Source organism: Tupaia chinensis, unplaced genomic scaffold (assembly GCF_000334495.1).
Source record: "Tupaia chinensis unplaced genomic scaffold, TupChi_1.0 Scaffold000276_2, whole genome shotgun sequence".
Lineage (NCBI taxonomy): Eukaryota > Metazoa > Chordata > Mammalia > Scandentia > Tupaiidae > Tupaia > Tupaia belangeri.
The window spans coordinates 1,512,579-1,538,317 of NW_006159759.1; the positions used below are offsets into that span (position 1 = coordinate 1,512,579).

The following is a 25,739-nucleotide window of genomic DNA, read 5'->3' on the forward strand; positions in this document are numbered from 1 at the left end:
TTCCTGGACTGAAAAAATTAACATAATCAAAATGGCAATTCTATCCAAATTAATCTACAGATTTAAAGCAATTCCAGTCAAATTAGCAGAGACATTCTTCACAGATCTAGAAAAGACAATTGTAGACTTTGTCTGGAATCATAAAAGACCGCAGATTGTCAAAGCAACCCTGAGCAAGAAGAGTTGAGTGAGAGGCATCTCACTCCCTGACCCCAAAATATAATCTAAACAGCATGGTACTGGCACAAAAATAGAGAGGTGTACCAATGTAATTGAATAGAGATCCCAGAAACAAACCCCAAAACATACAGCCAACTGATTTTTTGACAAAGTATACCAGTCAATCCAGTGGGAAAAGGAAAACCTCTTTAGCAAATGGTGCTGGAAAAATTGGGTATCCATCTGCAGAAAGATGACACTGGGGACCAGCAGATGGTGTAATGGTTATGTCACTGGACTCCCACGTTGTCAAATGAAGTTTGAATCCCAGACCCAGAAACTTAAAACTCATGCTGGGAGTGTGTGTTTGCATGCCCAAAATCCTGAGAAGGGCATAGAGGAGAAGGGATTGTGATGTGGCCACAACACCCCCTGGGAGAGGGGTGTTTCTTAATTTCTGTCTCTCTGTCTCTTTCTGTCTCTCTGGTGAGCACATGTACCATATAACAAAACTCTCTCTAAAAATAAAAAAAAAAGATAAAACTGGATCCCTATCTTTCACCATTATCAAAAATCAATTGAAAATAGATCAAAGATCTAAACCTAATAACTCAAACTATAAAACTACTGATGGAAAACACGGGGGAAACTCTGGGAGACATTGGGGTAGGCAAAGACTTCTTAAATAAGACCCCCAAAGCACAGGCAATAATCCCCAAAATAGACAAGTGGGATTACATCAGATTAAGAAGTTTCTGCACGCTTTCGGCTTTCGGCTCAGAGAAGGCTTCGGTGCAACTTTTTTCAGTCGTCCCAAATCCGGGTTCATCTGACACCAGCCTCCTTCATCATGCCACCCAAGTTTGACCCCAATAGGATCAAAGTCATGTACCTGAGGTGCACCGGTGGTGAAGTCAGTGCCACGTCTGCCCTGACCCCCAAGATTGACCCCCTGGGTCAGTCTCCAAAAAAAGTTGGTGATGACATCGCCAAGGCAACTGGTGACTGGAAGGGCCTGAGGATTACCATGAAGCTGACCAGTCAGAATAGACAGGCCCAGATTGAAGTGGTACCTTCTGCCTCTGCGCTCATCATCAAAGCCCTCAAAGAACCACCAAGAGACAGAAAGAAGCAGAGGAATATTAAACATAGTGGAAACATCACTTTTAACGAGATGGTTAGCATTTCCCGACAGATGAGGCACCGGTCTTTGGCCAGAGAACTCTCTGGAACCATTAAAGAGATCCTGGGGACAGCCCAGGCTGCAATGTCGATGGCCACCTCCCTCATGACATCATCGATGACATCAACGGTGGTGCAGTGGAATGCCCAGCGAGTTAAGAAGTACACAAGAAAACAACTCAATAAAGGATCATGTGACAACCAGGAAAAAAAAAAGTTTCAGCACAGCCAAAGACACAGTAATTCGTGTGAATCAACAACCTTCAGAATGGGAGAATATTTTTATAAACTATGCCTCAGATAAGGGACTGATAAACATAATACATAAGGAATTCAAGAGGCTTACCTGAAAAATAAAAATGATGAACCTAATTAAAACTGGGAAAATGAGGGACCAGCAGTTAGCATAATGGCTATGTCCCTGGATTCCCACATAGTCAACTGCGGTTCGTGTCCCAGACCTGGTAGTTTAAACCGTTCAGACCGTAAACTAACAGGATAGGGTCTTGGTTTCCAGTCTGAGCTATAAAGGAGGTAGGTGTGTGGTGAGTGTCTGTGAAACCTTAACTGAGGTTAATGGATATCTGATTATGGGTAGGAAGATGAAGCTTTAATGGTTCTAAGAACTCTGTCCTTAATTTACCTTCCAAGTAAGAAAAGTAGCTAGATTTCACACCTCTCTGACCTTCCTACACTCCCACTGCAGCCACCTGCAATTTAAGTAAGTTGAACAAATATCATTTGAATTATGAGATATCTGGCAAGCTGTTAGACACTGAAGAAGTGAGATGCATGTGAGACACTCCATGTCCATCCAGAATTAGTTTACTAAAGAAGACAGACAAGTAACTGAACAGGGTGGTAATTGTGATCACAGTTCTATGCATAAAAGCTACAAAAATGCAGCACAGATAATAGAGCGATATACTTTTGCTGTAGAAGAACTGCAGAAAACTCAATTTATAGAATGCAAACACAATATGACGTAACACAAATGGCTTTCCAGCACATACTCCTAATTCTTCCCTCCTGATTGACTTTAGGGGCTGTGTATGCAACTTCATTTTATTTCATTTTAAAAAATTTGCTATAGGGTGCATAAGCTCACTGGAGAGAGAAAGGGAAAAAGAGAGAGAGAAAGACAGAGAGGGAAAGCACTTTCTCAGAGGCAGATGAGTAGGCAGTAACCCCTTCTCTTCCATTCTCCTCTCAGAATTATGGGCATGCATGTACACATGTCTAGCACGTTTCTCAAGCTGTCACAGGTCTGGAACTTGAACCATGTAGCTGGCTATTTGGGATCCAGCTGCCTTTATCACCATGCCACTTAGCTGGACTATTTCATTATTTTTTTTATCTTTGCAAAATTATTGGTGGTTTTTATTTCATTTCCTTCAGATATAAAAAGAAGATCCTGGAAAATGTATTTGGCTAGAGTGTTCTTGTCTTTGCAGGCCAGAAATGTCAATGTTTCCTTTAGAAAAAGGGTATTGTCAAAGTGTGTGATATTATGATGTGTGTATTTTGGTTTTTGTCCATGGTTCCTAATTCATAACTATCTGACCCTTTGTCTTGGTTCCTGAAGCTCCCCAAGGCAAGGTCACTGAACTTGTCATAAAGAAATTAAGACTCTCCTTCCAGAGGGGTTCTGCCCTATACCCAGGAGGAAGAAATGCTGTACAGAGAGGACAAGAATATCAACAGACAGGCCTTGATGGGTTTTCCTGCCCAGTCTATTAGCACTTTATGCCTATGCAATGAAGTTTTCACAAAAAACCAATGGACAGGGTTCAAAGAGCTTCCTGATAGCTAAACATGTGGAGATTCCTATAGAGAGGTGCTCCCACAGAGGGCATAGAAGCTCCATACCTCTTCTCACAGAACTTGCTTGATGCATCTGTGTGCTTGTATCCTTTGAAATACCCTTTATAATAAACCAATAACCATAAGCAAGTGTAAATAAGTATTTCCCTGAGTTCTGTAAGTCACCCTAGCAAATTAATCAAACTCAAGAAGGGGAGGGTGTGGTGGAAATCTTATAGTTGGTTGATTAGAGGAATTTCAACAGGCATCTGAAATAGAGGTGATCTTATGGGATTAAGCTCAACCTGTGGGGTTCTGAGAACACAGTGTTGCACATTGCACAATCCCTTCTGTCTTCCTCACTTGAATTTCAGGAGCTCAGTCCCAGGACATCTGTTCTCTAGAAACTGGGATGACTTTGAATCATCCAAGTCCAGTGACAACAGTGTAGGTTGCTGGTGAATATCAGGGAGGTAGAACAGCTGAGATATTGCCAATAATCTACTCCCACATACCTTTAAATGCTCAGGATTAGCTGAAAGAATTTAGGAAGAAAAATACAAACCACCAGATGACTAGAAACCATCAAAGAAGCACAAGGAATATGAGTAACCAAGAAAATATCTCTCCCCCAAGAGAAAACATCAATACCTCATCATCCACAGACAACACAAAAGAACTCATGGAAACGTCAGATAAACAATTCAGAATATTTATAAGGATAAAACTTAATGAGATACAAGAGAAAAGAGACAATTAATTCCAGGAGATAAAGAAGTCCTTTCGTGATTTGAAAGAAGAAATAGACATCATAAAAAAAGAATCAAATGAAATTGTTAGAGATGAAGACTGTAACATGGGAAATCAAAACCTCCCTTGAAAGTATTAAAAACAGATCAGATGATACAGAAGATAAATCTTGAATGTAGGAGACAAAACCTCTAATCTAGAAAAAAATAATCGAAAAGACTGAGAAAAATAACCAAGAAAAATGAGGACAACACACAAGAAACTCTAGATACCATTAAATGCCCAAACATTTGGATAGTTGGTATGCCAGAAAGTGAAGAAGATAATAAGGACACTGATAATCCAGTCTGTGAAAATCTGGAAGAAATTTTTCCAAACCTAGAGAGACATGCAAAGACCCAGGCCCAAGAAATACCAAGGACCCCAAATAAAATCAAACCAAGAAAATCTTCTTCAAGACATATCTGTGGCCAAAACCACAAAGGTAAGATACTAAAACTAGCAAGAGAGAAATGTGAAGTTACTTACAAAGGTTATTCCATCAGGTTAACATAGGACCTCTCATTGGAAACAATGTGGGCAAAGAAAGAATGGGGAAATATACTCAAAGTGTTAAATGAAAAACAATTTCAACTAAGATTATGATACCTGGCAAGATTATACCTCATATAAGAAAAAAAGATTTAAAACATTCTCAGATAAACAAAACCTGAAAGAATTCACCAGCTCCAGATGAGCTCTTCAAGTTCTGAAGGGAGTGCTATACCAAGAAAACTAAAGTCAGACAGACAGATACAAGAGAATATACAACAGCCAAGAAAATGTCTCGCTTAATGATAGGAACATGTCCAGAAATATTGATAGGAACACTGAATGTTAATGGATTAAATTTGCTGATCAAGAGATTGACTGAATGGATTAAAAAACAGAAACCCTCTATTGGTTGCCTACAAGAAATGCACCTTATGGATAAAGACATAGGCAGAATAAAATTAAAGGGCTGGAAAAAGGTATTCCATGTGAACAGAAATAAAAAAGGGAGTCATGGAGTCATGATACTGACTTCTGACAAAATAAGCTTTAAGATAAAAACTGTAAGAAGAGACAAAGAAGGGCATTAAATAGTAGGAAAACGGCTAATTCATCAAGAAGACATAAGCCTTATAAATTATCTATGCACCCAACTCTGGAGCACCTAAATATGTGAAGGAAAGACTCCTAGAACTAAAAGGAGAGATAGGTTGTAACACTATAATTATTGGAGATCTCAATACCCCATTATCTCCTTTAGACAGATCTTCTAGACAAAAACATAAACAGAGAGATACAGGACCTAAACGATACTATAAATCAAATGGGCTTGACAGATATCTAAAAACTTTCTACCCTAAGACCACAAAATGTACATTTTTCTCACTCCCACATGGAACCTTTTCAAAGATTGACCATATGATAAAGCACAAATCAAGCCTTTACAGATTAAAAAGCATAGAAACTATATCTGGCATCTTCTCTGACCATGATGGAATTAAACTTGGTATTAACTTCACAAAAACTCTTCAAAAATATACAAACACATGGAAAACTAACAACCTACTCCTGAATGACTTCTAAACTATTGAAGATATTAAGTCTGAAATCAAAAGATTTATGGAAACAAATGATAATGACTACACAAGTTTCCATAATCTATGGGGCACTGCAAAAGCAATCATAAGTGGGAAATTCATAGCAATTAGTCCACATAAGAAGATGGAAAGGTAGAAAATAGACAACCTAACATCATGCTCCAGGAAATTGGAAAAACAACAATGAAAAATGCCAGGAGAAAAGAAATAATAAAGATTTGCGCATAAATAAATGAAATAGAAAATAAATGAACTATGCAGAAAATAAATGAAAGCAACAGCTGGTTCTCTGAAAAGATTAACAAGATTGACATACCATTAGCTAGAATAATTATAAAGAAGAGACAAAGAAACCAGATAAATCAAATATGTAATGATCCAGGCAATATTATAATAGACACAATAGAAATACAAAACACCATTAGAAGATTCTATGAGTGACTCTATGCCAAAAACAAGAGAATATGGATGAGATGGACAAATTTCTAGATGCATATAATTGACAAGATTAAATAAGGACATAGAAAACCCGAAAAGACCCATAACAAACCATGAGATGGAATCAGTTATAAATAAGCTCCCAAGAAAGAAAAGTCCAGGTCCTGATGGCTTCACTTCTGAATTCTAAAAAACTTGTTGTTGTTGTTGTTGTTATTATTACTATTATTATTATTTGAGAGAGACTGTTGTTATAGGGTACATGCATTCACTAGACAGAGAGAGATAGAGACAGAAAGTGGGAAATCAACCCCTCCCTCAGGGGGGTTGGCCACACCACAATCACTTCTATTCCATTCATTCTCCTCTTGGGATTCTAGGCACATATGCACACACACTCAGTGTGAGTTTTAAGCCACCAAGTCTGGGAATAGAATCATGGTCAACTACATGGATGTCCAGTGATACAATCATTATGCAATCTGCTGATCCCCTCTACAAAACTTTTAAAAAAGAGTTAGCCCCTTTCTACCCAAATTATTTCTAAAGATTCAAAAGGAAGGAATCCTCCCAAATTCATTTTATGAAGCCTCCATCATCCTCATTCCCAAAATAGATAAGACATGATAAAAAGAGAAAATTACAGACCAATACCTCTGAAGAATATAGATGCAAAAATTCTCAACAAGATACTTGCAAATTGTATCCAGCAACATATAAAAAATACTATTCATCATGACCAGGTAGGCTCTATTCCAGAGATGCAAAGGTGGTTTAATGTATGCAAAACCATAAACATAATACACCATATTAGCAGAAAGAAAGATAAAAACCATATGATCATTTCTTTTTTTTAAAAAAAAAGTTTTCATTTAACTTTATTCATTTATTCATATATTTATTTCAATTTGACTAGAGAGGGACAGAGAGAGAAAGAGAGAGAAAGAGAAAGTGAGAAAGCAAGCTGCCAGGTCCAGGACTTGAACTGTGGTTGGCCATGTGGGAATCCAGCATCTTTAACCACCAAGCTACCTGCTGACCCCATATTATCATTTCAATTGATGCAGAAAGAGAATTAGAAAAAAACACAACATCCCTTCATGATTAAGACTTAGCAAAAATGGCATAAAAGGATAATTTTTTTCAACATAATAAGAGCAATATATGAAAAATCTATAGTTAAAATTATATTGAATGGGGAAAAATGCAAGCTTTTCCACTAAACACTGGCACAAGACAAGGTTTCCCACTTTCTCCATTCCTTTTCAATATAGTACTGAAGTCCTAGCCAATGCAATATGACAAGATAATGAAATAAAAGGCATTCAAATAGAGAAAGAAGAGTTGAAAAAATATCTTTATTTGCAGATGACATGATGGCATACATAGAAGACCCAAAGGTATTCATAAAAATAAATAAATAAAAACTTCTCAAAGTAATAAATGAATACAGTATAGTGGCAGGATACAAAATCAACATCCAAAAAATCAATAGTATTTCTATATACAAACAGCAAGCTGGTGGAGGTAGAACTGAGGAAAGGAATCCCTTTTACCATATCCACAAAATGTAAAAAATACCTAGGGATGAACCTAACCAAAGAAGTCAAAGACTTTTACAAGGAAAATTATGAAAATATTTTTTTAAATATTGAAAAAGACACAAAAAAGTGAAGACTTCCCATGTTCCTGGACTGAAAAAATTAACATAATCAAAATGGCAATTCTATCCAAATTAATCTACAGATTTAAAGCAATTCCAGTCAAATTAGCAGAGACATTCTTCACAGATCTAGAAAAGACAATTGTAGACTTTGTCTGGAATCATAAAAGACCGCAGATTGTCAAAGCAACCCTGAGCAAGAAGAGTTGAGTGAGAGGCATCTCACTCCCTGACCCCAAAATATAATCTAAACAGCATGGTACTGGCACAAAAATAGAGAGGTGTACCAATGTAATTGAATAGAGATCCCAGAAACAAACCCCAAAACATACAGCCAACTGATTTTTTGACAAAGTATACCAGTCAATCCAGTGGGAAAAGGAAAACCTCTTTAGCAAATGGTGCTGGAAAAATTGGGTATCCATCTGCAGAAAGATGACACTGGGGACCAGCAGATGGTGTAATGGTTATGTCACTGGACTCCCACGTTGTCAAATGAAGTTTGAATCCCAGACCCAGAAACTTAAAACTCATGCTGGGAGTGTGTGTTTGCATGCCCAAAATCCTGAGAAGGGCATAGAGGAGAAGGGATTGTGATGTGGCCACAACACCCCCTGGGAGAGGGGTGTTTCTTAATTTCTGTCTCTCTGTCTCTTTCTGTCTCTCTGGTGAGCACATGTACCATATAACAAAACTCTCTCTAAAAATAAAAAAAAAAGATAAAACTGGATCCCTATCTTTCACCATTATCAAAAATCAATTGAAAATAGATCAAAGATCTAAACCTAATAACTCAAACTATAAAACTACTGATGGAAAACACGGGGGAAACTCTGGGAGACATTGGGGTAGGCAAAGACTTCTTAAATAAGACCCCCAAAGCACAGGCAATAATCCCCAAAATAGACAAGTGGGATTACATCAGATTAAGAAGTTTCTGCACGCTTTCGGCTTTCGGCTCAGAGAAGGCTTCGGTGCAACTTTTTTCAGTCGTCCCAAATCCGGGTTCATCTGACACCAGCCTCCTTCATCATGCCACCCAAGTTTGACCCCAATAGGATCAAAGTCATGTACCTGAGGTGCACCGGTGGTGAAGTCAGTGCCACGTCTGCCCTGACCCCCAAGATTGACCCCCTGGGTCAGTCTCCAAAAAAAGTTGGTGATGACATCGCCAAGGCAACTGGTGACTGGAAGGGCCTGAGGATTACCATGAAGCTGACCAGTCAGAATAGACAGGCCCAGATTGAAGTGGTACCTTCTGCCTCTGCGCTCATCATCAAAGCCCTCAAAGAACCACCAAGAGACAGAAAGAAGCAGAGGAATATTAAACATAGTGGAAACATCACTTTTAACGAGATGGTTAGCATTTCCCGACAGATGAGGCACCGGTCTTTGGCCAGAGAACTCTCTGGAACCATTAAAGAGATCCTGGGGACAGCCCAGGCTGCAATGTCGATGGCCACCTCCCTCATGACATCATCGATGACATCAACGGTGGTGCAGTGGAATGCCCAGCGAGTTAAGAAGTACACAAGAAAACAACTCAATAAAGGATCATGTGACAACCAGGAAAAAAAAAAGTTTCAGCACAGCCAAAGACACAGTAATTCGTGTGAATCAACAACCTTCAGAATGGGAGAATATTTTTATAAACTATGCCTCAGATAAGGGACTGATAAACATAATACATAAGGAATTCAAGAGGCTTACCTGAAAAATAAAAATGATGAACCTAATTAAAACTGGGAAAATGAGGGACCAGCAGTTAGCATAATGGCTATGTCCCTGGATTCCCACATAGTCAACTGCGGTTCGTGTCCCAGACCTGGTAGTTTAAACTCACACTGGGCGCATGTGTGTGTATGACCAAGATCCTGAGAGGAGAATGGAGGAGAAGGGACTGCGGCGTGGCCATCACCCCTGGGGGTGATTTCTCGCTTTCTATTTCTCTCTCTCTCTCTCTGTCTGTCTGGCGAGCGCACATGCCCTATAGCAAAAACCTGTCAAAAAAAAAAAGTGGGAAAATGAGCTGAACAAAAAACTCTCTAAGGAAGACATACAGATAGCCAAAAAGCATGTGAAGAAATGCTCAAGAATATCATAAGGAAGATGCAAATCAAAACCACAATGAGGTACCACCTAACTCCTGTCAGAATAGTGAAGATTAACAATACAAAAAATGGTAAGTGTTATAAGTGTTGGCAAGGCTGTGGGGAAAGGAAAGTCTCCTGCACTGTTGGTGGGAGTGTAGATTGGTCCAGCCACTGCGGAAAACAATATGGAGGTTCCTCAAAGACCTACAAATAGAACTACCATATGATTCAGCAATTCTACTCCAAGGTATCTACCCAAAGGACAGGAGGATGCTCACTCAGAAAAGTGCTCACATGTCAAAGTTGATTGAGGCATTATGCACAACTGCAAAAACATGGAATCAACCCAAATGTCCACAAACAGATGAATGGATTGAAAAAGTGTGGCACGTATACTCTATGAAATACTATTCAGCCATAAAAATGAGACAAGACCCTGGTACTTGATAGAAAGTGGATGAATATGGATTTATTGCTGAGTGAAGTAAGCCAGGCTATGAAAGAAAGATATTACATGTCTCCACTTAATATGAACTGACTTTCCACACTCTGTGGTAGAGACTGAAATATTGGAGCACATAAAAAGCATTGAAAATAGTTATAGACACTGGAGACAGTGTGGAAGGAGGGTGGGAGAGGGGTAGAGAATAGAGAAGGAAATTAGGGGGGAAAATAGAGAGGCAAGACACTCATGAGATACAGTAATTGTTTGTTTATTTATTTATTGGAGAGGTTTTTGCTATAGGGCATGTGCACTCGCCAGAAAAACAGATAGAGACAGAGAGACAGAAAGCGAGAAATCACCCCAAACCCCCCCCCCGGGAGGTGGGCATGGATGGCCATGTCACAATTCCTTCTCCATTCTCCTCTTGGGATCTTGGGCATGCATGCATGTGCGCCTGGAGTGAGTTTAAATTACTGGGTTCAGGACTCAAAACGCAGTCAACTACATGGGAGTCCAGTGACCAAGCCATTACGCCATCTACTGGTCCCCAGTAATGGTTTATTACCTGTTGAAGATAGCATCTATAGTATTCTCAACTGGACTGGTCTAAAGTGTATTTCATGTTGGGTAACTTATTTTTGCAAGTCAAATAATGTATAACAATTGAATGTGTGTGTGTACATATATATATGTACACACACACACTCAACCTGTGGGATCTGATGTCATTTCCAGATAGTTTCAGAACTGAATCGAATTAGAAGGCAGCAGGGGGTGGGGGATGTGTGTCCACTGCAGAACTGATTGCTTGTTGGTGTGGGAGAAGAAATTCCCACACACATTCTGGGGTCACAGAAGTGATCTGTGTTCTAAGAGTGGAAGAAAAAAAAATTATTTATTTGAAGTGTCATGTAGCTAAGCCATGAGTAAATGTATATATGTACACTGGACACATTAAAAGACAAATGCACAAGATTTCTTAGCACCTTCTGGTTCTTAATATGCTCATTAATTTGGTCCTCATTTTCCTCTGATCTCTTTTTCGCCAGACCTTCTGTCGACTCTCATTTTACAAACTTCCTTTCTGCCTACTTGTCCTACCACAGTAACTAGCCCTCCTTTTTAGACCCTATCACACTTCTCTAGGGGAAAGAAATAACACAGAGGAAAGCTGTGATGTCTTACCACTACAAGAGTGGCATGTGGTTTTCTTTTAAGATATGATGCAGAATAAGCAACATACAGAGAGAAACCAAGTCTTGTGCAATTGAGAGCATCTCATATATTGGAATAAATCCATGCCCTTAGATCCTTAGTGGAAGGAAATGGGTGATAAATACATAAATACTGAAATGATCCTCAGTGGTATTGGAGGAAACTTTTAAAGAAATTGCTTGTGATATCTGACTATACCACAATGCAAAATCAGTCTCCTTTATTTTTAAAAAATAATTATCTATTTAATTTAATATTTTTTATTTATTATTTTTTTTATTTGACCAGAAAGTGAGAAAGCAAGCCACCAGTTCTAGGACTCAAACTATAGTCACTCATGTGGGAGTTCACCATCTTAACCACCACCTGCTGGCCCATCAGTGTCATTTAAATTCCCGGACAGTCCCTGGAAGCTAGCCTCACAGAGCTAGGCCTAGAGTATTTAAAAGTTGAATTATGCCCAACATTCCAACTAAGCTTCAAAACCATAAGAAAACCAACAAGAGTTCAGCTTCCAAATCCCAGACCCGCAGGACTTGCTGTATCAGCTAAGTATTTAAAAATTTATAATTCAGTTTAGGTTTTTTCCCTGCTTTGTTTTCATAATCTCCAATTGAAAACTGATTTGGAATGAGTAGCCTGGGTCTGTCGGTCAGATCAGCACGGAAATGACTTGTCTCTGTGTCCTAATTCCAGAAAGTAATTGGCAAAAATGTCCACCCTAAAGTAATCCCAGCTGTTTAGACCATGGTATATATACCAGGAAGCCTCTGAAAGTATGAGGGTACTTTAAGAAAATCTGTGGAAAAGTGGAATTAAAGTATGAGATTATTTTGGTGAAAAACTTTTTTTTTTAATCCACACATAGATTTTTCAAAATAAGCATTTTTCATGAACATTTAGAAGATCCCCCTCATATACATATTATGTTTAGCACCTTCAGTGCTATGCATATAATATAAATATGAATATAAGCTACAACTTAGGAGGCCTTCAAAAAGAAGGGCAGTCTGAACTCAGGGCTTATGGTGTGCCACATAAATAGGAACAGTTTATTTAGCAAAAGCTTGAAAGTTTTAATGTTGCCAGAAGAGATATGCAGGGACATAACCCAATACCCTCCATTGCCAAATGAATTCAAGCTGTGACCTGTTTTACTCAACCACAATGAGTTTTGCTTTTTGATGGGACCTCACTGAATCCGGGTAAAAAGGAACTAAAATAATTAACCACACACCTCACAGTCTGGATCTGGCAACTCTTAAAAGTGAAGGCCAGAACTAGAGTTAAATAATCTTATGTTGCCTTAGAAGCATCCAGAACCTTAAAGTCAAGTTACTTCCAGTCTTGATGGCTCTCGCTGCAGGAAGCTCCACAGAGGGAAGTTATTCCAGCTGAGACTCCTCATTAGACAGAGGAAGGTACCATGCTTCCTTCTCATCGATCAGCCTTAAATTTCATGCCAGTCCCTGAGGGACTATTTGTGGGAAGTTGCCCTGCAGAAATCAGAATGGGCTCCATGGTGGTGAATAATTTGGAGAATTGTTATATACTCTGTCTCCCTCTGGAAGATTCACAATATTCCTAGTCATCTTAAAGACCCCGAGGAATGCTGAAGTCAACATGCTTTTTTAAATCTATATTCCTTTACATATATATTTTTAACCCAGCATTTTCTAAATGTATTTGACCATGAAGCCATTTTTGCAGAACAATGATAAACATCTCAAAGAATGAGCATTTCACGATACGCATTTCAGGATGAGCATACCAAAGTTAGGCGCACTCACAGAACAGATTAATGTGATACCTACTACTCATAGGTGAGGAAAGATGCTGAGGAACAGCATTGATCCATTTATCAACCGCACCTTAATAACTACATGATACAGGAGTCTCATGAGAAAGCCAATCAACGTCGACCAGATGATTCTTTGCTTTAAAGTGAGGGTGTGTTTGATGGAAGTGATTACTAATTTCAGCTAAAATGGGAGGTGGCTATTCCAGTAGAGGCTCTCAGTTCTAGAGATTTCCATGAAACTCCAAAGCAGCTTTTTCCAGCAAATCATATGAGCCCTGAGTTGGGTGGAGAAAATTAATCCAAACCACACAGGGATTCATCTAGGGTGGGGTTTGCATGGGAACAGGACTTATTGCTCCCTGAAGGGTCACTTACAACCCTACAGAGGTTGAAAGTAAAGGGCTGAGCGAGTAAAGAGACCGCACGAGCTATGATCGGCAAGCTTCCTTTTGTTTTCATAATCTCCATTTGAAAATGGATTTGGAATGGGTGTCTTGAAGATAGAATCAGAGAGCTCTGGCTTCAGAAGTTTACATTGGTGATTCCATTCTTCAATCCCTGCTGTGTTCAGTGTTAAAATTTATACTGCTGAGTAGGACAGTAGCCTTGGAAAATAGAATTCAAAATCTGAGAGTATAAGGGATCATTTGGGGACAAACAACTCATTAGTTTAGCAGAGACCTGGGGGAGATAAATCTGGGGGAGTAGGGAAGAGAGTTATTTCTCAAGAAAAATAAGTCCTTGTGGAGTTTCTTACTTTGCTCTTTTCTTCATAGACTAATATCAGAGGCTCCCTGTGTTCATTGGAACTCACCTAAGATGAGATTTTACATACAAGAGATTTGTTGGAGAAAATGCCTGTAAGGATAGGGGAGGGAAACTAACAGGGTGGCAGGATCTGGTAGCTGGAGGGAGGGGAAAGGGAATATGTAGCAGGGAGCCTCAACATGAGCAAACTGAGGTGTGGTTCTAAGGAAGTTCAGCCAGGGCAGTGGCAAGTGCTCTAGCCAAAACTCCCATTTCTCACAGGAATAAGCCAGCAATTTACCCCCATTGTGCTCAGTCATTTGCTGGGACAGCCAGATCAAGTGTGGCCTGTCTGACTGTACTGGGCAGTAGGTGCACCCCTAACCACCATGCCATGCCACCTGCTGCTCCATAGTAGTTGATTTTGAATGCATGGTCCTTGGTGCCTACCGGTCAGGCACTCCACATCAGAAGCCTTTTCTCAAAAGCTATATACTCAATTCTTCACTAGAGAAGCAATAGTCTCGCTCCAGGTCACCAAGGGGCCTGGATTGCAATTCTCCCACGGCGGATTATCACAAGTTCCATCCTGAGATGTTCCCACCACTGGCCAGAATATGTGAGGTCAGATAGCTGGATTGTGTTGCCCCATGGGCAGGGAGGCTTGCTCAGTAGCCTGGACCTGCTGCAGAAGTTCCTCCTGCTCTGGCCCGTCTAAAAGCTGGCAGTCTGCTATGTCACAGGTCTATGGGCCAAATCAGCCCTCCAGGGGTGGAACGTGTTACCTGTAGATTTTAAAAGACTTACCAAGTACCATGCTTCCTTCTTTGTAATAGGACATACAGGATCTAGCAGTTTGTCTTACACTCTGAAAGGGATATTCTAGCACACCCCGACCACCAGACCTTTTTTCTGTCAGGTTTCAAAAATAACCTTTATTTTTTAAAAGGTTAATATATGCGGGACCAGCAGTTGGTGTAATGGTTATGTCACTTGACTCCCATGTAATCGACCGCAGTTCGAGTCCCAGACATGGTGGCTTAAACTCACGCTGGGCGCATGTGCGTGTGTGCCCAAGATCCTGAGAGGAGAATGGAGAAGAAAGGATTGTGGCATGGCCATCTCTCCTGGGGGGGTGATTTCTCGCTTCTGTCTCTCTGTATCTCTCCATCTTTCTGGTGAGTGCGCGTGCCCTATAGCAAATACCTCTCAAGAAAAATTGATAAAATTAAAAATTAAAGATAATATGCATTATAGAAAACTGAAAAACACAAGAAGCAAAGAACAAAGCCATCCACAGTCACAAACAGCTTAAGGTGGGATGTGTCCTTCTAGGTCTTGTTTGTATACATAACATCCAATTCTATATGACTGAATCATACAGCATAGTATGTATTGTGCTCTTTCTCACATCATGAATATTTACCAATTCAAAGTCTCAAAGATCTGAAGGATAGCCTTCCAGAAGTGACATTTATTAATCCACCTCTTGGAACTAGACATACAGTCCTGTATTTAGTCACCAGCCTTTAAAACACATCACTGACATGATGGGTCCCTGAATCACCTTAGATTTTGTCTCCTGCCCACTATAGTGCCTCCAGTGTATGGCCTTGTCTTTCTTGTCCTGTCCAGTCACTCTGATGTTCTTTGGATGTCTAGGTGGTACAGAATTCTTGTATTGTGTTATAACAGAGGCTGGGGGATCAGTATTGCTTTGAGATCAGACCATTAGTGAATATTAGCCCTTCCATGGGAGCACAGTTTCTGACCATTGCTTTTAACTGGAATTAAAATTTTTACTTTCCAAATAAGTAACTGCATACTGTATACTGGAGGACTTACGAATCTCATCCTATACGGATAGCACACTTGGTCCAGTAGCTGGCAGCAGAGCTAGTGCTCAGCTGGACTTGCAGTCTCCTGCAGTCTATCCCAGGATCCATGTAGAGGCTCTGAATGTAATTTTCATATTTTCAGTCTGCTAGTTGGCTGCGTCAACTTTTTTCACTGCAGGAGATAAGATATAAATTCCAAAGCCTCTGGCTTTCACACTTAAACCTTTAAACGCTTGTTAATTGTCTTCAGTTTTTCATTGTTCATCTGTAGGCACCAATAGAGCTTAGCAATTGCACAGTTTTATAGGCATTATGATCTCATATCTTCCAAAATCTGGGATCATTGTGCCTACAACAATGTTCCTTTCCACTGGCGCATTTCTCCAGGTTACCACTTGTGAAATCTTTAGCATTTGGGCTGTTTTCTTGTGCTAGAGACTACCCATGCCCTGTATACCACTCAGGACTACATTCTTCACTAGAAAATGAGTAAGCCAATGCCAAAATGCATCTTACTGCCTTTTTTTCTTGGACCATTCCTGGCTCCACTCATTTAGTTCAATTCCTCTGAGTAGCAGATGTCGAGATGATACAAGACTTATTAGGGGAGGCTCAATTAAGAATTAAGGGGAGGCTGGCCAGCTGCAGTACTACAGTGGCAATGCAATGGTCCACAATGCTGAAGTCACACGGGAAGGTCTTGGGTTCTAATCTTATGGCTTCCCTGTTCACAATGGGCACAAGTGTGCATGCCTGTGATCTTGGCTGGCTAAGACTGGGAGTATATTGTGGTGTAAGGATTCTGTTGGGGGTTCCTGTCTCTGCTATTCTCTCTTTATGCTCATGGAAGAAGTAAATAAACTCTCCCACTCCCTCACCCCCAAGAAAAAATGAATAAAGGGGAGGTAACCAGAGAAGGCAGAGAGATCCTTCAATTAATGATGCAGGTCTTATTTATTTATTTATTTTTAAAATTTATTTCTAATTGTCACATGATGCAGGTATTAAACCTGTATGGCAAGGAGAAAGTAGGAGGGGGTGAGTATTAAGGCTCCCAGACTGCAGTACATCTCTAAGAAAGTTTTAGCTAAATTGAAGTCCTCAAACAAGATCTTTTATTAAAGGAGTCCTGTGTTTTTCAGGAAGAGGTCTGAGTTTAGTACTCCCGCCATGCTCCTTTGTTAGTTGCAAAGAACCTATGAGAAGCATGGCTCTAGTACAAACAAACATTGGGATTCGGGGTTGGACCCAGAAGGACAATAGTGAAGACCATCAGTCAGTTACACTTCCTGAAGCAGGAGATCTGAGAGGCACATTTTCATGGTCATGATGCCCCTGGTACTGTGTGGTTGCCCTGAGGACCTGCCCAGCCTTGAAGAGACATTCTGGGAAAGTCTATCCACAATGTGAAGAGGCAAGTTGTTTAGGTAACAAACTAGCTCTATGGCTGACTATTCTCCAAATGAAAGATGAGGGAGAGACAAGAGGCAGAAGAATCCCCTCCTACTTCCTCCTTGCCATATAAAGTTGTAACAGAAGATGAAAACGGAAACTGAAGCCTAGAGCAATGCCTATTCTCTGTCAAAATGAAAAGTCAAAAATAAAGTAGCAGCTAGAAAATGAAGAACAAAAACAACCACTACATAATTCAAGAAACGTAACTGGGGAGATAACTGCATCTCTGCAGGACTGAGTCCTGCACTCAGAGACAAAGAGAATCCCTAAGAGACTGCCTTGCCCTTCCTTCTACCCTAGTAACAGCAGCTGATTGGTTGACTGCCATGAGAGTTTTGCAACCAATTAGCTCTCCTTTACTGAAAGGTACTACACTGGAGTTTCTTCTTTAATCAAATGATTTACTGGAAATTAAATGAGGAAGAAATTCTCAGTTAATATATTAATTATATCTTGTTTCTCAACTATAGGTTTATTACCAAAAAATGAAAATGTTTTTCTTCCTCATGTTATCAAAAGGATATTTAAACCTTTGTATTCTAGAAATCTTGGCTCTCTTTTCCCAGAAAATGGTTACAGACTTTTATTTTTTAAAATGTGGGCTAGAGAAGGTGATGAAGTTGGAATGCCTATGAAAAGGAGGTGTTGATGGTATAGAGATTCAGGTACAAAGGAGAAGGGCTTAAGCCACAGTGGAGAGCTTCCTCCTCTGAAAGAATGAAGTAAAACCCTACCTCTGTGGTAGCATAGTCAGGCTGCTCTCTGTGACAGACACCTTTAAGGGTGTCTTAAAACTTAATCTAGGGGTTGGCAGGTGGTGTGGTGGATAAGGGTGTTGCACTCTCACATGGCCAGATGTGGCTCGAGTCCTGGACCTGGCAGATTGCTTTCTCACTTTCTTTCTCTCTCTCTTTCACTTTCTCACTCTCTTGCTTTCTCACTCAGTCTCTCTCTGGTCAAATTAAAATAAATAAATAAAGTTATATAAAAAAAAATTCTTTAAAAGAAAAATACTTCATCTAGTTAAATGGGCCACATTAGGAATGAGTAGAATTTCAGAAAGATAGCATAGGGAAGATATCATAGAAAATAAAACCTACTGCTTAGGTGATTTGCAGGGGGAATCATTTGTACAGTCCCTAGCTGGGCATCTGCTTAAGCAGCCAACTGCAGATCCTCCCTGGTCCTACTGAAATAGGGCAGAGTCCACTGGAGGGAACTGTCAGAGAAAAAGGCTTTGTTGGAGTATCCTGTACCTGACCACAGTCACATGACTCTATGTTTTGTACTTTTCCCAGTCTTCTTTTAATGACCTACTCACAAAGGTTGGCCATTCTAGTAAAAAAAACCTAACAGGAAGTTGCTCAGTGGTTATAACTCAGTGGGGCAGAAGAGATGAATGGAGAGCCAGATCTCTCACATTAGGGAACTGTTATAATGCTTGCCCCTGCCAAGCTAAAGGGATCCTCAAAAGAATGCACATGACCTTCCTCCTTCCCCAATAGAAGAGCCAGCCTTTCAATGGGACAGAAAGAGGTAAAGTGAGAAACCACCCTCCCTGATCCCCCAAAGAGGATGGCCATTCTGCAATCCCTCTCCTCACTCTCCTCTTGGGAATTTTTTGGGCACTCATGCACATGTGCCTGGAGTGTTTTTCAAGTTACCAGGTCTGTGACTCGAACTGCAGAGTTAGCATGTGCGACCCAGCACCCCAACCACCACACCACTCACTGGACTGATACGTTATTACTTTAAGATAGAAAACATTTGGGACCAGCAGTTGGCATAATGGCTATGTTGCTGGATTCCCAAGTAGTTGATCGCAGTTCGAGACTCGGACCCAGTGACTTAAACTCATGCTGGGCATGTGTCCGTGCGTGCCCAAGATCCCATGAGCAGAATGGAGGAGAAGGGATTGTGGTGTGGCCACTCCCCTGGGGGGTGATTTCTCACTTTCTGTCTCTCTGGCTCTCTGTATCTACCTGGCAAGTGTGTGCTCCCTATAGCAAAACCCTCTCAGAAAAAAAAAAATATATATATATATATAGAAGACATTTAAGCACATTTAAGTGTTGGTGAGCCAGAGACTGGAGAGACCAGGAACTGGTAATGTAAGAGTATGCAGGAGTTTAGATGGAGAGCTATGCTTAGGTAGGAAGACAACGCCTCTTTATTTAATGAGCAGAGAGAGGAAAGAATGCAGGTGTGGATTCCACAGTTTTGAGTCTGGTGGGAGAATATTTAAGAAGTTACCATCAGCTGGCTTTAATTTTCTCCTTAAAGTTGGAGATAAGAGAAAATTATTTCAAATCATTCTGTGCTTTGATCATTACTCTTTCATCACATTTCTTTTTACCAATATTTACATGAGTCCTTTATGATTTTATATGGATTTCAAAAATAATATTTACTTTTTCCTAGGGTAATCATATAATTTGATCTCCCAAACTAAGGAAATTTACAGATGAAAGGAAACACTATTAGTGTTGAAAGGAGATGCTATTAATGCTTAAATCAGGTAACAGATTTTGACTTGGGTCTGCACTGGCAAAACAGGAATACAGAGACAATTCTATCTTATATGATCACTGTTTTAAAAGAATTTTCCCTAAACCTCATGACCTAAATAAATTAAAACTATTACAACGAATACTTCTTCTGAAGGCTTTTCATGAGGGCTATTCATTCTCTTACATTCTACTAGGTCGTCCGGAAAGTTGGGAGTTATTTTTTAAGTTTTTTTCTGTGCAAAAAATGCATCATGACTTTCCTGATGACCCAATACATAAAAGTCAAGGTATAGTTAGAAACCTCCTCATTCTTCAGTGATGTTTTTATGTATACTTCCATTACTGCTTGAGGCTCACATATCTGGCTTTTCATCATCTTCCTGTCACTAATTACTCCCATGGTGATACATTAAAACTTGATATATCAGAAACTGTTCCACTCAGAAATTTTAAACCCTAATTATTCTCTAATATGTCAGTCATTTTAACAATCATCTCATAACCTTACAACTATGATATCTTCTTTTCATTGCTATGACTTAATGTCCTTTGACAGAATAGACCTTTTCATCAGAATGATGGTTGAGTGTTCAGAAACATTCTATAAAAACTGATCCAATATTAAGTCATTAAATAAAAAACTCAGTAAGTTTACCAAATTTAAAGTTATTTGACCAAAATGCAATATAGTTGGAAAATAATTTCAAAGGAGAGTATAAAACCACCCACAAACTTCCCATTACTTCAATTTAAAAAAATCTCCTAAATAACTGCTTCAAAGAAATAAAAAACAAAATTTTAGAATATCCAGGATACACTAATATACACATACATGAAATGTGAATTTTTCTAGAAATGTGGTATTATCTGTTGAAGATAATTTGCAGTTTTATCATCTGGGCTAGGGAGTAATGTTCACCTGTTGAAATATTCACTTTGTAAGCTAAATAATGTGATTGAATGTATAAAAGAAAATGAAATTTTAAAATGTAAATAAAAAATAAAAATATTTTAAAAAATGTGTATTTTTCTAATACATATATATATAATATACAAATCTACTAAATATGACTAAATCTATGACCAGAAGAAAATTTATAGCTTAAATTTGAATATTTACATAACTAGAGTAAGTCAAGTGTTTACATAATTTTTAGTAATATAAGTACTAAACTCAAGAAGCCAGAAAAAGCAATGCAATGAGGTTAAGTAGTAAGATGGGAAATAATGACAACATATTAGAGGCTAATGAGTTAGAAAAAAGAAAAATAGCAGGATGAATGTATGATCAGTTTTAAAGGTACACAGAATAAAATAGATAAGACATTAAATAATTTAATCAATTCAAAAAAGAAACAGAGGCACAGACACAAAAAATATCAGAAAACTAAAAGATAGAGTGGATTCTATCAGAAATTAGTGAAAGTACTTCATACAATATTCAAAAGATTTGAATATCTTAATGTGATGAACAGATTTATAGGAACATACAAATTATATATCTTTTATAAGGTCATTTTGATAGTTTTTTGATTTTCTGCAAGGTCATTGGTCTGTTTAAGTTTTACAGAGTTAATTCTTCATGGGAGATTGATTTAGTCTTTGAAGGGTCTTGAGCAGAGGAGTGAAGTGATCAAATCGACTTTTAAGAGATCACTCCCACCCTCCATCAGCGCCATTCCTTCCTCTGGAGCCAGAGAAAATGTTAGACCAGTTAAGAAGCCATTGCAAAGTACCCAAAAAGTATGGTGGTAGGTTTGACTAGAGTAGTGGCTGAGCAGTTATAGACATTAACTTGGACTAAGGTAGTAGCTATGAAATTAGAGATGTACACAGATTCAAAATGTATCCAGCAGAGTCAGCATGATTTGAAGAGAGGATAGGGATTGCACAGGGCAAAGTGATCATATCCACTCCTTCCTTTGTTTGTCCCCTTTAATTGTCTTCATAGTTCAGCCTCTAGTATAACATCTGTCACATAATAGGTAGTCTGTGAACTGTTCATCAACACATACTTATTTCAAAATGACACTGAAGGGATCTTGATTTATTTTTGAGGGCTGCTATTTAGACAGTAAAGGTTATAAAAAATTACCTAGATGTAAAAATTGCTAATGAAATAAAGAGATTTGAATAAACAGACCATGACTCTTGATTTGCATTAAAAAAGATTGTAGGTAGGTGCATTGCAGAATTCTCAGAATTAGCTGGTGTGGGTGAAGTTGGGGTGGTCATTTTTCTCAGAAAAACACTATTAACTTAGAATTATGACACTGTTCACAAAGACTTAAGAGAACATCTTTTAGTTTGTCCATGTTTGATAGAAGCATGCACTCATATGAATGAATTTGAAATGAATTCTGGGATTTTTAAAAGCATATTAGAAAGTACATAATGACTAAGCACATTAAAAATCCAGTAGATTGAAATTCTCCAGCATATTATAAATTCAAATTGTAGTCAAACTTCCTAAATATTTTTTTTTTCAGTTTTCATAACTGAAAGCTTCTTTGACCCAGACAGAATTTCTTGGCTCTGTCATGTGAGACTAGCAGATTAGAGTTTTGGTTAGCATTTCATTTGAATTTGAACTTCCTAAGGATAGCAACCACATGAACTATTTATTTTTATGTCCTCATGCATGATATTTGGCACAAGTCAATGTTTAATAAATATTGAATATGAAAAAATCTGTGTTCACTGCCCCTGAAAAGAAACAAAAACCTTAGATTGTAAAATATATATATATATATATATATATGGATTATATATATATATATATATATGGATGAGTGAAATTGATATACAGTTTAAAAATGCTTCTGTTCTTTTACTTTAATTGTGCTCATGTTTACTGCCAACTTAAGACTTACTTTTGGTGGTTTTGCTCTCTAGTTTACTCTCATCTAATGTTTCTCAGCCTTGGCACTGTTAACGGTTGGATATGGATAATTCTTTGCTGGAAGGGAAGAGCTTCCTACAGGATACTGCTAAATCAGTAGCACCTTCATGACTGTGACAATATGAAGGTCTCAAAACATTGTCAAATAGCTCCTCTGGGCATTTATAATGTAGAATGAGAACTATTGCTCACAGCTGCCTGAGATTTTCTTAGTACCAATGAGTAAGGAAAACCAGGTCAATTGGCACAATTATGTCACTTAAAAAGGAGAGAGCCAGAACCCAATCATGGGTTGGATACCCTGGGAAGAAAGCCTACTCTACAAATCTGTGGTGGGAATTACACATGATATGTAAGTACCCTCACATATTTCCTACCATATACTTGGTCCTGAGAACACTGTTGAATCTGATTGTTAGTGTGGGATGACTTTGAAAAAATGTAGAATTTATGGGGCTAGCAGGTGGTATGGTGGTTAAGGTGCTGGACTCCCGCATGGCCAACAATGGTTTAAATCCTGGATGTGATGGCTTGAAACTCACGCCAGGCATGTGTGTGTGCCCAAAATCTAACTGGCAACAGCACACGTCTTGGTTTTGCTGTCAGTGTGGTCAGTTGCTTTTGTGGTACTTTCCATGCTCCAATAATCCATTCCAACCCTTTGCATTCTTTGTCAGATGCCCTACTCCAGTTCCTGCAACAATAGCTCATGCAGAAAACTGCAGTTATCTATCAGTGCACCTAGGCAAACTTCCTGCTTGTAGTGAGGGAGAGATTCCTGTTAGCAATTTAAGCACCTAATTATAGCTCATAATGTCTACAATAATATGGTTTCATCAACATATGAATAGCTTTTTGTTTGTTTGTTTAGTTTTGGCTATAGGGCACTCACAATTGTGAGAAAATGAGAAATCACCCCCTAAGAGATGGCTTCTCCTCCATTCTCCCTTCAGGATTTTAGCCACACATTCACAGGCACCTGGCATGATTTTCAAGCCACTGGGCCAGGGACCTGAACCAGCCAGCCAGCTATGTGGAATCTAGTGTCTTAACCTCCACACCACCTGCTTGTCCATGATTAATGTTCTTTTAAGTTTCCTCTGAGAAATAAAGTAAGACCAGAGGATACAGAGTGAATGAAAAGCTCTGAGGGCCTATTTCTAGTTTGAGGATTCCGTCCCTTCTTTAACATTTTTACAATTTATGGCAAGCAAAATGACAGCCCTTATTATTTTTAATTAAATTGTTCACTTTGGTCAAACTTTTATTTAGTCACTGTTCTTCTAAATTTCATTTTGACATACATGGGACCTCACTATCACCAACGTGAACATTTAACAAAAACTTCATTACATGAACCAAAATACATCGCATCTTGTAGAATGCTCAGCCATCTTTAGTTTTGACTTTGACATGTCAAAGGAATAGGGAGGGGAATTAAACCTGCATTTACTATATGTTTGTTCATTAAGTAATCAAAGGAGTCATTATTGGGTTGTTGGGAAAGTCATGATGCATTTTTGCTTAATAAAACATAGAAATAAGAGTCATGGCTTTCCCGACGACCAAATAAATTATCAAACAAAGAATATTGTTCTCTAATTTTCATGTTTTAAAAATCTATTTATTAAAATTTCATACCCAAGGGACCAGCAGTTGGTGTAATGGCTATGTCACTGGACTCCCATGCAGTCAACCGCGGTTCAAGTCCCAGACCCGGTGGCTTAAACTCACACTGGGCGCATGTGTGCGTGTGCCCAAGACCCCAAGAGGAGAATGGAGGAGAAAGAATTGCTGCATGGCCATACCCCTGGGGGGTGATTTCTCTCTTTTTGTCTATCTGTCTCTCTCTGTCTTTCTGGTAAGCACACATGCCCTATAGCAAAGACTTCTGAAAAACAAAAAAACAAAAAACAAAAACCAATTTATACCCAAATATTTCATTAATAAACTTTTACACAAAGAAAAGCTGTTTTTATAGTGTAGGAATATAACACAGCATTTTCTAAATGCAAAGCATTTCACAAACTACATATAGAGCTTATGTGGCAGACTCTGCCCCTATCCTGGCTCAGACTGGAATACGAAGGGTCACAGTGTCCTGGAGAATAGGTCTCTGTGGCCTGGGATATGCTTTCATTTTGCTGTAGAAGAAAGAAAGAATAAAGAACACTTCTGCTCTCATCTCAGGCAGGGGCAGCTCATCCCTTGGCAAGCCTACTGCATTCCTCCTGATTTTGGAAGCAGCCCAAACACGGTGCTGGAAGTGTTACCACTCTCAGAGTTCTCAAAGTTTTAGAAGATTTTGAGATATTTTAGACAGATGCTGTACATAGGCTAAAAGGTAGCTGCCTTTCCTGCAGAAGTATCATCTGTTCAGGCCTTGACACTTTATGTTATAAATTGAATGTTTATGTACTCCTTAATTCACATACTGAAAATCTAACCTTCAAGGTGATGGTATTAGGAGGCAGAGACTTTGGACAGTGTTTAGGTGATGAGGTGGATCCCTCCTGATTGGGATTAGTGGAGGGCCCAGGGTCTTTCCTTGCCCTTTCCATCATGTGAGGACATAGAAGGGGGAACATTCTATCATATATAAACTAGAAAGTAGGCCTTCTCCAGACACCCAATCTGCCAGTGCTTTGATGTTGGACTTCCCAGCCTTCAGAACTGTGAGAAGTAAATTTCCATTTATGTTTATGAGTGACCAAGTTTATGGTATTTTGGTATAGCCTCCAAAATGGACTAAGACTCTACATCACCACCACTGTGCTCCTGTCCTCTCAAGCCCTCAAAACGCATCCCTCACATTTCACCTTCATGTAGGTGCTTTAAAAATGGCTCCCTCTTCCTTCTTCAGGGCTGTGTTAGGGACCTTCCACGAGTCCTGCTTTTAAGTCCCACCACTGCTTCAGACATTGCTTCTGATCTGGTCCCTGCTTCAGTCAGCCCCGTGACTTCTTGCTTCTCATGGACACCCTGATCAAGAAGCCTACTTTCCTTTTATTTCTTCATGTACAGGGACCAGAATTGCTTGTGGTTAAAGTGTTACTCCTTTGGAAGGGGCTGTTATAAGAATCTGTGAGGGAACAATCCAGGTAGCCTTG

The 25,739-nt window shown here is 39.1% G+C and overlaps 2 pseudogenes; both read left to right on the plus strand.

The window, feature by feature from the left end:
• Positions 1-994: 994 nt before the first annotated feature.
• LOC106735028 (60S ribosomal protein L12 pseudogene) lies at positions 995-1,546 on the plus strand (annotated as a pseudogene).
• Positions 1,547-8,640: 7,094 nt separating this feature from the next.
• On the plus strand, positions 8,641-9,190 carry LOC106735029 (60S ribosomal protein L12 pseudogene; annotated as a pseudogene).
• The last annotated feature ends 16,549 nt before the right edge of the window (positions 9,191-25,739 follow it).